The following is a 16,031-nucleotide window of genomic DNA, read 5'->3' on the forward strand; positions in this document are numbered from 1 at the left end:
TCACACAGCAGACAAGTGGCAGTGCCAGGATTAGAACTCATGATCCCTGACTCCAGAGCCCGCACTCTTTCCACTAAGCCACACTGCTAAGCACTTGGGAGAGATCAATCCAACAGAATTAGCAGGCACATTCCCTGCCCGTGTCTTTCCACTAAGCAAAAATATTCCTTAGGTGATTTCTCCCTATGTAACAAAAAAAAATGTAGTTATACAAGGGTTTATGTGTATTGTTTTGCAATCAGCTTATTGGTCTGTTTCTCTTACTAAGAAATAAAGTTCAGCCTGTCCAACATCAACTGAAATGTTAGAGCTAATAATGATCTCTGGCCAAAGGACTCATCAGATAAGAAGGATTGGGCCCCAATCTTATAACCCTCTGGGATCAATTAATAGTTGGAATCAATCAATTAATGGTATCCATTGAGCACTTATTATGTGCAGAGCTTTGTACTAAGCACTTGGGAGAGCACAACAGAATTAGCAGACACGTTCCCTGCCCATCAAACCTCCACTGGGTACAATGCACTATACTAAAATACTTGGGAAAGTACGACAAAAGCTTGAGATGTGATCCCTCACTGTGAGCTTGGAATGTGTCTACCAGCTCTGTTATACTGTATTATCCCAAGTGCTTATTATAGTGCTCTGCACACAGTAAGTAGTCAATAGATATGATTAATTGATCAGAAGCTTACACTCTTTGGAAAACAGGTGGGTACCTGGGGGAATATAACAGTTCCTCAGACTTCAGTTTCCTCATCTACCAAATAACCAGACCGAGGGATTCAGGAGAGGGGCGAATCATCAAACTGAGCTTTGTAGTTCAAGAGACCTGACAGCAAATTCTGAACAATAGAGCCTGAGCACCATGGAGAAATGCTAAACCTCAACCAAGGGACGATGGATAAAGAGGGAGGATGCTAAAATTTGCCACGGAGATGACACAATTTGAGAATTCGAAAAGAAGTCTGGCTGTTCCCCGGGAGGTTGGGGGCGCGTGTTAAGGGACAGCTGGGGAGGGAGTGAATGATAGAGATGACAGATGAGAGTCCAGCAGCAACTGAAAGGAACAGCTCCGTAGGAGATGGAACAGATGGGCTGGCAGAAGCAGGAGCAGATGGGCTGGCAAAGGCTGGCAATCAGCTCAGTGCGTGTCAAGAAGGGACTGTATGTTACAGCATGGTGGGGTTGGGTCTGAAACAAAGCGTCCTCATCCATGGGCACCTCACATGGCCTGAGGAACCACGGGGCTATCACTTCTGGAAAGCTACAGCGACAGGCCGAGGAGCTCCAAGATTTCCTAGAAGGTTTAGGGGAATATGATACAATTTCAATTACCGTAATTTTAGTGCAGTCTTTTTTAAGAACAAAAGCGTTCAGTGCAGCACAAAGAAAGCATGATAATCCAGGGAAGCAATACCTACACTTAAAAAGATCTGACCTCTCCCATCCGGAGTGCTCTAGATGGCCAGAAGACATGCCCAGGGCTTCCAGGTCTGGAGATAGGAAGCATCCCACCAAAAAGCAGTAAAACTTTAAGGCTTAATCCCTTTGCACATTCTCTTGAAAGTAAACGATAACTTCAGTTATACACAAGTTTGCTTGGTTTGCTTATATTAATAAGAAATAAAGTTCAGGCTAGGGACCGGCCTTTTGGTTGACATCAAGAATGTTGTTGCACTGTGTCCAGAGGACTTATTGACGTTCAAGTGAAGAACGCTCTCAAATGGCCCTCTGAACCATCTGGGGGTATGCAATTTTGGAATACAAGTGGCTAAAACGGACTGTTGTTTTCTTCTACTAATAAGAAATAAAACGCAAAAACTGCTCTGTCTCTTAAATTTTTTTATGGTATTTGTTAAGCGCTCACTATGTACCAGTCACTGTACTAAATGCTGGGGTAGATGAAGGCTAATCAGGTTGGACCCAGTCCACGTCCCACATGGGACTCACAGTCTTAATACCCATTTTCAGTTGAAGTAACTGAGGCACAGATAAGTGACTTGCACAAAGTCACACAGCAGGCAAGTGTCAGATCCAGGTCCTTCTGATTCCCAGCCCGGTGCCCTCTCCGCTAGGCCATGCTGCTTCTCTGTCATCAGAACCAATTAAGGTTGAGGATATACATAGAGGATATATATGATATATATGCCTCCCATATGTTTGCTTTTAATAGATTAATAAAACACTATTAGTTTGTTCACTATGTACAAATAAGATTTATATAATAAACTTAGCATTGGCTTCCTATAGTTCATATTGGTTTTCCATTGTCTTCTATCGGTCGGCTTATATTAAATAGCAAAGTAGATTGAGGGTCGAAGTCAAGGCTAAGGGTTGATCTGGGAATGAGGCTGGCAATGCCATAAAGTTAGAATGATTAGATGAGTCAAGCCTGGAAAACATATCAACAATAATGGTCAAGCACTTCAGGTCACCGTTCAGTGGCCAAACACTCCCTGGGACACTCTGCCTTGCCTTCCCACTTTGAATTCATATTTTGAGCATCTCATCTGATAATAATAATAAGAAGAAGAAGAAGTGTTTATTGCTTACAATGTGCAAAGCACTGTACTGAGCGGTGGGGTGGATACAAGATAGCAGGTCAAACAAGGTCCCTGTCCCACCTAAGGCTCAGTCTAATGGGAAGAGAGACAGGTATTGAATCTCACTGTACGAATGAGAAAGCTGAGGCACAGAGAAGTTAAGTGACTTGCTCAAGGTCACACAGCAGGCGAGAGGCTGAGTCGAGTTTAGAACCCAGGTTCTCTGATTCCCTGGACCCTGCTCTTTCCATTAGGCTACACTGATTCCCAGCTGGCTCTCATCTCTTGCTACCTAAGGGGCTCCAGATCAACCCGTATGGTTGGGTGGTTATCTTTTGGGGTCAGGGGTATGAGGAAAACGGACAGGTTCTCGCTTGATCTACCTTCCCTAGAGAAGGTAAAAACCAAGTGTCAATCCAGTCCATCTGGTCCTTCCCAGATGGCGGAGTTAAGGGATCAGTAGTTCAACCGGCACAAAAGAGAGGGGCCTTGGTGAAAAGAACATGTGGCTGCAAGTCAGGACATCTAGGCTCTAATTTCAATTCTGCACTAGTCTACTGTGTGAACTTGGAAAACTCATTTTGCTAATCTGTGTCTTAGTTTCCTCATCTGTAAAATGGGGCTATCACCTGCCTCTCCATCCCTCAAAGGGAAGTTGTGATGATTAAAATGGGATAATTGATGTGAAAATGCCTTTGGAAAGTAAAAATAGTGCAGTACAAGCAAGTATACTCACTACACATTTAGGTTAGGCAAGTGGAAGAACCAGGGGACCGTTCCGACGATGTGAGTCTTTCCGATACAGCACGGGTGCAGTTTTGGCCTCGGTGAGTTTTACACCGTGATTTTTCTTTAATGCAGAGTTCTGCAAAGAGTCAAAGTCCCATGCTACAAGAGCCCTTCGGTGTTTATGAGAAACCCTGATCTCTCGCCACTGAATCCACAGTTCTGGGACATGTCTATCACCTCCATAGGACCCACCTCTTTCAAACTACAAAAGACTCCAGTAGAAAAGATGCATCACCTCGCCCCTTCCTATCCCACCTCCCTTCTCTACTTCTCCAGCCCAGTCTGCACCCTCCGCTCCTCTGCCACGAACCTCCTCACTGTTCCTCGTTCTCACCTGTCCCGCCGTCGACCCCCGGCCCACGTCTGCCAAGCTCTCTTCCTCCCTTCAAAGCCCTACTGAGAGCTCACCTCCTCCAGGAGGCCTTCCCAGACTGAGCCCCCTCCTTCCTCTCCTCCTCCCCATCCCCATCCCCACCTCCTTCCCCTCCCCACAGCACCTATATATATGTTTGTACAGATTTATTACTCTATCTTACTTGTACATATTTACTATTCTATTTATTTTGTTAATGACGTCCATCTAGCTTTATTTCTATTTATTGTGATGACTCGACACCTGTCCACATGTTTTGTTTTGTTGTCCGTCTCCCCCTCTAGACTGTGAGCCCGTTGTTGGGTAGGGACCATCTCTATATATTGCCAACTTGTACTTCCCAAGCACTTAGTACAGTGCTCTGCACACAGTAAGCGCTCAATAAATACGATTGAATGAATGAAGAGATGTATCTATCTAGAAGCAACTGCCTTGATCAGGTAGTTAGTGGCATCGGTATATGTACTATCTCAATGCCCGGCTACAGGGAAACCAAGTTTGGCTTCCACCCAGAGCAAAACTGATCCTACGCCATATTTCTTCAAGATGCCAGCTGCAGTTGCTATAAATGCGTAGACAATTTTAGGGGAACTCAACTACTCAACCAAAATAGAAGACCTGATCTCTCTCCTAGCTTTATCATTGCCTGTCACCATTGGGAAAGATATAGAAAACATACTTAAACATAAAGCTTCCTCACTTATCAATCAATAGTGTTTATTGAGAGCCTAGCCTGCAACAAGCTCTGTAGTAAGCATTTGGGAGAGTACGACAGGATTCCCCTCTCAGGGTCACACCTGAGGAATTTCCAGTACTCTACCAGTCTTGACTATGGGAGGTAGAGTCAAGCAGAGGCATATCCTTTGGTGGATACTCAAATTTACCGCACAGAAGGAGGCAACGGTAAACCACTTCCATATTTTTCCCAAGAAAACTCTACGGATACACTACCAGAACAATTGCAGATGGAGTTGGGGCGTTCTGGGAGAGATGTGTCCCAGAACAGTACAGTGTACTGTACTGTAATGTGTACAGTGCTAAGCGCTTAGTACAGTTCTCTGCACACAGTAAGCGCTCAATAAATACGACTGAATGAATGAATGTGTCCATGGCGTCGCTATGGGTTGGAGACGGCTCGACAGCCTAAGACAAGATGAGAGGATTAATTCAATCGCATTTACTTATCGCAGAGCACTGTACTAAGCACTTGGGAGAGTACAATGCAACAATAAACAGACACACCCCCTGCCCACAACGAGCTTACAGTCTAGAGGGGTCTAGGCTTAATTCTCAAGGTTCAGTTCCAGGTCTCCTATTCTTCCCCTACACTCACTCCCTTGGAGAACACATCCACTCCCACGGCTTCTAGTACCATCTCTACTCAGATGATTCTCAAATCTACCTCTCCAACACTGAGTTCTTTCCTTCCCTTCTAGACTGTGAGCCAGCCCCCTGTTGGGTAGGGACTGTCTCTATGTGTTGCCGACTTATACTTCCCAAGCGCTTAGTACAGTGCTCTGCACACAGTAAGCGCTCAATAAATATGATTGATTGATTCTCTGCCAACTCATATTTCCTTCTGTGTCTGGGACATCTCTACTTGAATGTCTCACCGAAACCTCAAACTTGTCCATTAACAGAACTTCTCCTCCTCCCACCCAAACCCTGTCTGTCCGCGTCTTTTCCATCACTGTAGACAACATCCCTCCCCTCCCCGCCTCCCAAGTCTGTAACCTTGGCATCATCCGCAACAAATCTCTCACATTCAATTCACATGTTCAATCTGCCTTGAAATCCCGTCGGTTCTACTTTCACACCGCCTAAAATATGCCTTTCCCGCTCCATCCAATCTGCTACTATGCTGTTTCAAGCCCTTATCATATCCTGCTTTGAGTACTGTCTCAGCCTCCTCGCTGACTTCCCTGCCTCTCGCTCATCCGGTCCTTACTTCACTCTGCTGTCCTGATCGTTTTGCTAAAAAAAGTTCAGTCCTTGTTTCCCCACTCCTCAAGAATCTTGAATGGTTGCCCATCCACCTCCGCAAACAGAAACTCCTGCCAGCTTTAAACCACTGAATCCGCTTGCACCTTCCACCCTTACGTCGCTGGTTTCCTACTATAAAGCAGCCCACACACTTCACTCCTCTAACACCAACCTCCTCACTGATTTCATCCATCTTTCTGCCGACCCACTGCCCGCACCCTCCCTTTTATACGACAGACGATCGCTCTTCCCACCTTCACAACCTTCTTAAAATCACATCTCCTCCAAGAGGCCCAACTCCCTCCCCTTCTGCCTCATCTATGAACTTGGATCTGTATACCTTTAAGTATTTGATATTCACCCCACCCTCAGCCCCATAGCACACTGAGGCACAAATCCATAATAAATTTTAATATGTCTCCCCCTCTAGACTGTAAGCGCCTTGTAGGCAGGGAAGGTGTCCACTCCATTCATTCAATTGCATTTATTGAGCACTTACTGTCCACAGAGCACTGTGGGAAGCAGCGTGGCTCAGTGGAAAGAGCACGGGCTTTGGAGTCGGAGGTCAGGGGTTCAAATCCCGGCTCCGCCAATTGTCAGCTGTGTGACTGGGCAAGTCACTTAACTTCTCTGGGCCTCAGTTACCTCATCTGTAAAATGGGGATTAAGACTGTGAGCCCCCTGATCTGATTACCTTGTATCCCCCCAGCGCTTAGAACAGTGCTTTGCACATAGTAAGCACTTAATAAATACCATTATTATTATTATTACAATTCAGCAACAAATAAAATACAAATACAACTCTGTTGTATTGTGCCCTCCCAAAGGATCAGTAAAGTGATCCTTGTACTGTACTGTACAGGAGAAGCAGCGTGGCTCAATGGAAAGAGCGTGGGCTTTGGAGTCAGAGGTCACGGGTTCAAATCGCAGCTCCGCCACTTGTCAGCTGTGTGACTTTGGGCAAGTCACTTCACTTCTCTGGGCCTCCGTTCCCTCAACTGTAACATGGGGATTAAGACTGTGAACCCCACGTGGGACAACCTGATCACTCTGTAACCTCCCCAGCGCATAGAGCAGTGCTTTGAACATAGTAAGCGCTTAATAAATGCCATCATCATTATTATTATTATTACAGCGCGCTGCACACAGTAGGTACTAGATAATTAACACTGACTGATCAAAGTGGATGTGATTTCACCAGCCCTGAGGTAATCCCTGTATGCTGGAGGACTTGGAGGGGCAAAAGTGTCCCATAAAAACAACTGGACCCTGTCCTCACCAGGCACAGCAGGATAGGCCTACCTTGACCTCTCCTCCTTTGGCCCAAAGCCAGTGAAGGCAATTTGTTTCACTAGATTGTAAACTTCTTACAAGATCCTTGAAGGCAGAGATCTTGCCTTCCACCTTTATTATATTTCCCCAAGAGCTTAGTAGGGCTCCGCATACAGTAAGTATTTAATAAATGGAGAAGGAGCATGGCCTAGTGGAAAGAGCGTGGGCCCAGAAGTCAGAAGACCGGGTTCCAGCTTCACCACTTGTCCGTTGTGTGAGTTTGGGCAAGTCACTTAACACCTCTGTGTCTCAGTTACCTCATCTGTAAAATGGGGATTAAGACTGTGAACCCCATCATCATCAATCGTATTTATTGAGCGCTTACTGTGTGCAGAGCACTATACTAAGCGCTTGGGAAGTACAAGTTGGCAACATATAGAGACAGTCCCTACCCAGCAGTGGGCTCACAGTCTAAAAGGGGGAGACAGAGAACAAAACCAAACATACCAACAAAGTAAAATAAATAGAATAGATATGTACAAGTAAAATAAATAGAGTAATAAATGTGTACAAACATATATACATATATACTGGTGCTGTGGGGAAGGGAAGGAGGTAAGATGGGGGGGGATGGAGAGGGGGACGAGGGGGAGAGGAATGGACTGTGTCCAACCTGTCTTGTGTCTATTCCAGCGCTTAGTCCAGTGCCTGGCACATAGTAAGCCCTTAACAAATACCATCAAAATAAAATAAATGCCACTGACTGAACACCAAAAATAACACATCTGATAGGTTAAATATATCACGTACATACGTCCCCAACCCGGTCTCATTGCAAGCGGGATGGGATGAATTGATGAGATCACACACTTAATGAGAATCAAGGTTTCAGGTAACTTCATCATCATCATCATCAATTGCATTTATTGAGCGCTTACTGTGTGCAGAGCACTGTACTAAGTGCTTGGGAAGTACAAGTTGGCAACATATAGAGACAGTCCCTACCCAGCAGTGGGCTCACAGTCTAAAAGGGGGAGACAGAGTACAAAACCAAACATACTAACAAAGTAAAATAAATAGAATAGATATGTACAAGTAAAATAAATAGAGTAATAAATATGTACAAGCATATATAGATATATACAGGTGCTGTGGGGAAGGGAAGGAGGTAAGATGGGGGGGGATGGAGAGGGGGACGAGGGGGAGAGGAATGGACTGTGTCCAACCTGTCTTGTGTCTATTCCAGCGCTTAATCCAGTGCCTGGCACATAGTAAGCCCTTAACAAATACCATTAAAATAAAATAAATGCCACTGATTGAACACCAAAAATAACACATCTGATAGGTTAAATATATCACGTACATACGTCCCCAACCCGGGCTCATTGCAAGCGGGATGGGATGAACTGATGAGATCACACACTTAATGAGAATCAAGGTTTCAGGGAACTTCTGTTTCATTCGAAGTTGTGTAAAAGTCTTGTCAGCCTTTCAATTAGGGAGACTGTCCAACACAATCGAACTCCCTAAGTCAGGAAATTAAAGCTGCTACTGAAATAGGTTCCCAAGTGCTGAGTGGGTTCCAGCAGAAGAGTCTGCCAAATGCATTCAGGGAGGCCCGGGCTTTGGAGTCAGAGGTCATGGGTTCCAATCCCGGCTCCGCCGGTTGTCAGCTGTGTGACTTTGGGCAAGTCACTTAACTTCTCTGGGTCTCAGTTCCCTCATCTGTAAAATGGGGATTAAAACTGTGAGTCCCCCCTGGGACAACCCGATCACCTTGTAACCTCCCCAGCGCTTAGAACAGTGCTTTTAGACTGTGAGCCCACTGTTGGGTAGGGACTGTCTCTATATGTTGCCAATTTGTACTTCCCAAGCGCTTAGTACAGTGCTCTGCACATAGTAAGCGCTCACTAAATACGACTGATGATGATTGATGATGCTTTGCACATAGTAAGCGCCTAATAAATGCCATTATTATTATTATTATTATTATTACTACTTATTGGCATGTTGCTAATAGAACAGGCTCTCTTGGGGGCAAATTGGGTGCCTGCCTTGTCACACGAGGTGAAATTTTCTTCACGGCATTTGTCAAACGCGTAACTCTGCGCTAGGCGTCGTACTTAAGCGCTGGGGGAGATACAAGATAACCGGGTTGGACAGAATCCCTATCCCACCTGGGGCTCAGTCTTAATCCCCATTTTACAGATGAGGTAACTGAGGTACAGAGAAGTGACTTGACCAAGGTCACCCAGCAGACAAGGGTGGACAGGGATTAGAACCCAGGTCTTCTGACTCCCAAACCCGAGCTTTTCCCACTAGGTTATGCTGCTTCTCAATCCTCTTGAGAAACTCTCTGGGATACCTAGAATTCTGTTGGCTGCAGGTCGTCATGTGGATTAAACAATATGATGTTGTTTCCAATGGCAGATTAGTTTTATTCCCTCTAGGGAGTAATTTAAGATTGTCCATTAGATTGCAAAGCAGGTGCCACATCCCTTAACTAGTGCTATATTTCCCCAAATGTCTAGTACTCAGTTTTGCACACCTTTAAAGAAGCAGCGTGGCTCAGTGGAAAGAGCCCGGGCTTGGGAACCAGAGGTCATGGGTTCTAATCCCGACTCTGCCACTTTTCTGCTGTGTGACTTTGGGCAAGTCACTTCACTTCTCTGGGCCTCATTTACCTCATCTTTAAGATGGGGATTAAAACTGAGAGCCCCACGTGGGACAACCTGGTCAGTTTGTACCCCCCCCACCAAGCGCTTAGAACAGTGCTTTGCACATAGTAAGCGTTTAACAAATGCCATCATTATTATTATTATTGCACATAGCAAGTGTTTAACAAGTGCCATTATTATTATTATTATGCAGATCATTCAACTTGCTAGCCTCAACTGCCCTCCTCTGCAATCTTGCATTTCCTCCTACCTCCAGGACGTCTCTACGTGGATGTCTTGTTGGCATCTCAAACTCAATCAATCGTATTTATTGAGCGCTTACTATGTGCAGAGCACTGTACTAAGTGCTTGGGAAGTACAAATTGGCAACATATAGAGACAGTCCCTACCCAACAGTGGGCTCACAATCAATCAATCGTATTTATTGAGCGCTTACTGTGTGCAGAGCACTGTACTAAGTGCTTGGGAAGTACAAGTTGGCAACATAATGTATCCACAATTGAAGTTCTCCTCCCTGAGAAATCCTCTTCTTCACGTAACTGTTGCATCACAGTTAACAAAGCCACCATTCTCCTTGTCTCTCCCTCTTTAAACTGCTATACTCGGTCTACCACCAAATCCTATCAGTTCTTCCTCCGCAACATTTTCAGCATCTGCCCCTTCCTCTTCATCCAAATAGACACCATGCCACTTAAAATCTCAGAGATTGACCTCTCCAGAATTCTCACTGACCTTCCTGCCTTTTTTCTATCTCCAGCCCATATTTCACTCTCCTATCAATCAATCGTATTTATTGAGCGCTTACTGTGTGCAGAGCACTGGACTAAGCGCTTGGGAAGTACAAGTTGGCAACATATGATCCTACCTAGATGTTCTGCACACATCTTCCTACTCCTCAACTCCTCAGTGACTATTTCTCTGTGCCTCAAGCAGAAATTTCTCAGCTTTCCCCACCCTTATTTATCCACTTAGTCAATAATCATGATGATAATAATAATGGCACTAGTTACGCACTATGTGCCAAGCACTGTTCAAAGTACCGGAGTGGAGTCAATCAGCACTGGAGTCAATCAGATTGGACACAGTCCTTATCACACATGGGGCTCACACTCAATCTCCGTTTGACAGATGAGGTGACTGCCCAAGGTCACACAGAGAGCACATGGCAGAGCTAGGATTAACAATAATAATAATAATAATAATAATAATAATAATAATAATAATGGCATTTGTTAAGAACTTAGTACAGTGCCTGGCACATAGTAAGCGCTGGGGTGGATACAAGCAAATCACATTGGACAGTCCTTGTACCATGTGGGGCACGCAGTCTCAATCCCCATTTTACAGATGAGGTAACTGAGGCACAGAGAAGTGAAGTGACATTTCCAATTTCTGTTGTTAATGGTCGAAATGCTGGCGACTGCTGGGTCCACCGAATAATCTGAGGTCTGCTCAGTGTCATGACATCCAGGGATCCATGTCATTTATTTTATTTGGTCAGTATGTTTTGGTTTTGTTCTCTGTCTCCCCCTTTTTAGACCGTGAGCCCACTGTTGGGTAGGGACTGTCTCTCTATGTTGCCAACTTGTACTTCCCAAGCGCTTAGTCCAGTGCTCTGCACACAGTAAGCGCTCAATAAATACGATTGATTGATTGATTGATTGATCCAGGGTCACTGCCATCAACCCTAAGGATTTCCAGAACATAATGCCTTTATGTCCTAGATGTCTCCATCTTGGTTAGCAGGGAGAGAGGCCTTTATCTGCTTTGTGTTAAGTTGGGCCCAATTAAGGTCTTAATGATTAAGGTCTAGGGCGGTAATCATCTCTAAGTGAGATTGGGATTGATCCAACACACAGAAGCACTTCTTTCAGTGCTTAAGCTATTAACACTACTTCAAATTGGTATTGTTTCAACTGGAATCTAAACAGTTTTCACGGGTCTACGTAGGGGAGGGGGGTGTGGAAAAGAGATGTAGATATCTCAAATGTTCTGAGTGCAAAGGCAATTCTCTAGATGCCCAAGATTTTCTGTAAAGATCATTTTGGATTTTCTTTTCTTTGTAAATCCAGGATGTTCTCATGCCATAAAAACTGGAAAAAGGAAGATTAGACTCTCATCTCCTTTGTTTTCCAGGAACAGGCTCAATGGGCTGTATCCCAGAAAGACGTCCCGGCATTCCTTTACGGTAGCATTCGCATTTTTGATGCAACAGAGGTTTCTTAATGGCCTGTTGTCATCTGAACTTCATGCGATGTTTGGGATGACGTGACCCCACGATTTGCATGATTTGCTTGCACATATGTTTGTACATATTTATTACTCTATTTATTTATTTATTTATTTTACTTGTACATATCTATTCTATTTATTTTATTTTGTTGGTATGTTTGGTTTTGTTCTCTGTCTCCCCCTTTTAGACTGTGAGCCCACTGTTGGGTAGGGACTGTCTCTATATGTTGCCGATTTGTACTTCCCAAGCACTTAGTACAGTGCTCTGCACATAGTAAGCGCTCAATAAATACGATTGATGATGATGATGATCCTTGACGCTTCCCTATAAGCTGATGTGGGTTCATCATCAATCGTATTTATTGAGCGCTTACTATGTGCAGAGCACTGTACTAATGATCCTTGACGCTTCCCTATAAGCTGATGTGGGTTCATCATCTATCGTATTTATTGAGCGCCTACTATGTGCAGAGCACTGTACTAAGCGCTTGGGAAGTACAAATTGGCAACATATAGAGACGGTCCCTACCCAACAGGGGGGGTTCAGAAAGATGTTGCTTGCCTGGTTGTGCAGCTGAACAGTCTTCCAGAGCTGGTCCTGACTGGCAAATTAACTGGTATTATTGCTTTTGTCTCTATTGAAATGGCATCTTATCACACATGGGGCTCACACTCAATCTCCATTTGACAGATGAGGTAACTGCCGAAGGTCACACAGAAAGCACATGGCAGAGCTAGGATTAGTAGTAATAATAATAATAATAATAATAATAATAATAATAATAATGGCATTTGTTAAGCACTTACTATGTGCCAGGCACTGTACTAAGCGCTGGGGTGGATACAAGCAGATAGAAGCAGCGTGGCTCAGTGGAAAGAGCCCGGGCTTTGGAGTCAGAGGTCATGGGTTCAAATCCCGGCTCTGCCACTTGTCAGCTGTGTGACTTTGGGCAAGTCACTTAACTTCTCTGGGCCGCAGTTACCTCAGCTGTAAAATGGTTATTTAGACTGTGAGCCCCACGTGGGACAACCTGATCACCTTGTAACCTCTCCAGCGCTTAGAACAGTGCTTTGCACATAGTAAGCGCTTAATAAATGCCATCATCATCATCATCATCATCTTCATGCTACTTCTCCATGGCATTTATTAACTGCTTACTATATGCCAAGCACTGTATTAAGCAGTAGGGTAAATACAAGATAATCGGGCCAAACACAGTCCCTGTCCCACATAGGGCGTTCAGTTTAAGGAGGAGAAAGATTTAATCCCCATTTTACAGATAAGGAAACTGAGGTACAGCAAAGTGACTTGTCAAAAGTCACTCAACTTTGCCAACTTGTACTTCCCAAGCGCTTAGCACAGTGCTCTGCACACAATGTTGCAACTTGTACTTCCCAAGCGCTTAGTACAGTGCTCTGCACACAGTAAGCGCTCAATAAATACGATTAAATCAATGAATGAATGAAATCATACAGCAGGCAAGTGGCAGAGCTGGGATTAAAACCCAGGTCCTCTGATTCCTAAGCCTGAGCTCTTTCCATTAAGGCACACTACTTCCCAGGCTTTCAATCACTCTGTACTTACTGCATGCTTATTCATTCAATCGTATTTATTGAGCGCTTACTGTGTGCAGAGCACTGTACTAAGCGCTTGGGAAGTACAAGTTGGCAACATACAGAGACGGTCCCTACCCAACAGCGGGCTCACAGTCTAGAAGGGGGAGGCAGACAACAAGACAAAACATATTAATCAAATAAATAGAATAAGAGTAATAAATACATACAAACATATATACATGCGCTGTGGGGAGGGGAAGGAGGTAAGGTGGGGGGATGAGGAGGGGGAGAGGAGAATTGGAGGGGGCTCACAGTCGGCGCTCAAATTCATTCAATCGTATTTATTGAGCGCTTACTGTGTGCAGAGCACTGTACTAAGTGCTTGGGAGAATACAATGGAGTTAGTAGACACAATCCCTGATCTCAAAGGAGCTTACAATCTAGCAGGAAAGACAGACACTTAAATAACTTGGAGGTAACGGGAAGCAGGAGTTTAATCAGTCAATCAATCATATTTATTGAGTGCTTACTATGTGCAGAGCACTGTATTAAGTACTTGGGAGAGTACAATATCACAGAGTTGGTAGACACGTTCCCTGCCCACAGCGAGCTTACAGTCTAAGTTTAAAAGACACGTATCTAAATGCTAGAGTGGAGAAGGAGGCAGGGAAGTGTATGCACCCAAGTGTTCATTAGCAGTTTCTTACCAAGTCTTTGATCAGGCCAAGGTCCTGTTTCTCAGGCTGTTGTGGATGTTGTTGTGAAACCTCTTGTTTCTCTCCAGTCATTGTACAGGGAACGGATGAGGATCATAACAAATTGCCCTTCCTGCTCAGGATGTTTTGAAGGATGGGCTGCGTGCTCTGCTCCAAGAGGTGACCTCTATCAAAGGTGATGTGCTCAACACTGGACACTAATGGATCACAATCTTACAAGAAGTTGGCTAGACTTTACCTCTCACCTCAATCTCGTCAGCTTCGGAAGCCTTCTTCCACGCCATCCTTGATGAACTATTGTCCCGAGGGTGGCAAAGCCCTGGAGAGGTTCTTCTTTACCTTGGGCCGGAGTTTGCCCTGTGTGAATTGAGCAGATGCTGAGAGAGATTGAGTCTTTCCGTCATCAATACAGCGCTTAACGTACTTCAGTTCACTTTCCACTTCATTGCTGAGTTCAGTCAGCTTCTTCAGGGTTTCGGAAACTTGGATACGTCCTTCTCAATTGGACAGTCTTCCTTCCAGGGTGAGCCGTTACCCGCGAGAAAATCCTCTGGCTGGATCCGTACTAAATCCCATCTTTGCGTTTTGGTCAGAGTCTGAGCAGGAGGAAGTCATCATGGTTCACTTTGCCTCATCTGATTTCCTCCTTGACAGAGAGATATAGTAAGGTCACTCCTGGAGGATGGGTCCCTTGCAGCATGAAGGCTTAAGAGGCAGCAAAGTAAGCCAACTCTCTCATTATGCTCAGAAAGATGGGTTTATCTAGATAAAATAGCTGGGGATGTTAAAGGATGGACTAATAATTAGGAGAATTCACATCAGTGACAACCCTCATTATGTTCCTCCAGGCAAATTTTGTTACTGCTGCCAGACATTTGGGGCTGAATAATGAATTTTTCTACATTTATATGTTTAGCCCATCTGCAGTGTCTAAGAAGTCTGGGGTCCTGAGAACTCGAGCTAAACTGGGCCACAGTTTCAATCTCTGGTTATGGAGCTTAGAGAAGCTTAGACTGTTGTTTTCAAAACCAGAAAAATAAAGGCTCTTGGTACGAGAGATGCTTCGTGTGTATGTGTGTGTGTTGTGGGGGGGCGGCGTGTGGAAAGGAAGAAGAGATGAGCAGACTTGGCACACCTGGTTCTCAACATGAAGATGCTGTGTTCTCACACAATCCCACAGTCATGAAAAATTAATGTAGAACTCACGGTGTCTGCACATGTACACTGCAGCATCCTGCATCCAAACAGGCTCTCACTGTTAAACTTACACATTCCCTAATTCCATAACCACCAAAACAACTTAACCAAAATGCAACCTGCTCTGGCAGAGCTGGACGAATTAAGCTACAAAAGCAGATATCTCAGCAGGAAGGCCCAGAGGTCACTCCAGAATGTGAGGGAAATAGCCAAGGATGGAGAGACCTGTTCAGTTCTTTGGTATCATTGGCGAGACTCAGTTTCTCCTTCCAAGTAAAAAAAAAAAAGGCTACTTAGAACCATGAAACCAAAGGCCCTTGCCAGAATGGAAATGGAAGGGGTGGGACAGTATGGGATGGGACCTACTACTACTACTATCTCTACCTCATTCCTCACTGAACCTGACCAATAAACGTGTATGCTAAGGGCCTTCTCATTTGCCATGCCTGGGGGAGTCTAAGTCCTGGTGCAAATGCAGGGAGAGTATTCACATTAGGCTCTGCAGGAGCCATTGCTCTGTCTCAAAGGAAACAATTTTTGACAGAGAAGAAATTCAATCCTCCCCAGTGAAATAGCCTTGCTGCCAGAAAAGGAAATTACTTGATGATTCTTCCTGAATGCTAAAAATTCCAGTTAAAGAGCAGCTGGTTTCTGATTCTGTCTCTAGCACTGTTGGTCATCTCTAAAC

Source organism: Tachyglossus aculeatus, chromosome 7 (genome assembly GCF_015852505.1).
Source record: "Tachyglossus aculeatus isolate mTacAcu1 chromosome 7, mTacAcu1.pri, whole genome shotgun sequence".
Lineage (NCBI taxonomy): Eukaryota > Metazoa > Chordata > Mammalia > Monotremata > Tachyglossidae > Tachyglossus > Tachyglossus aculeatus.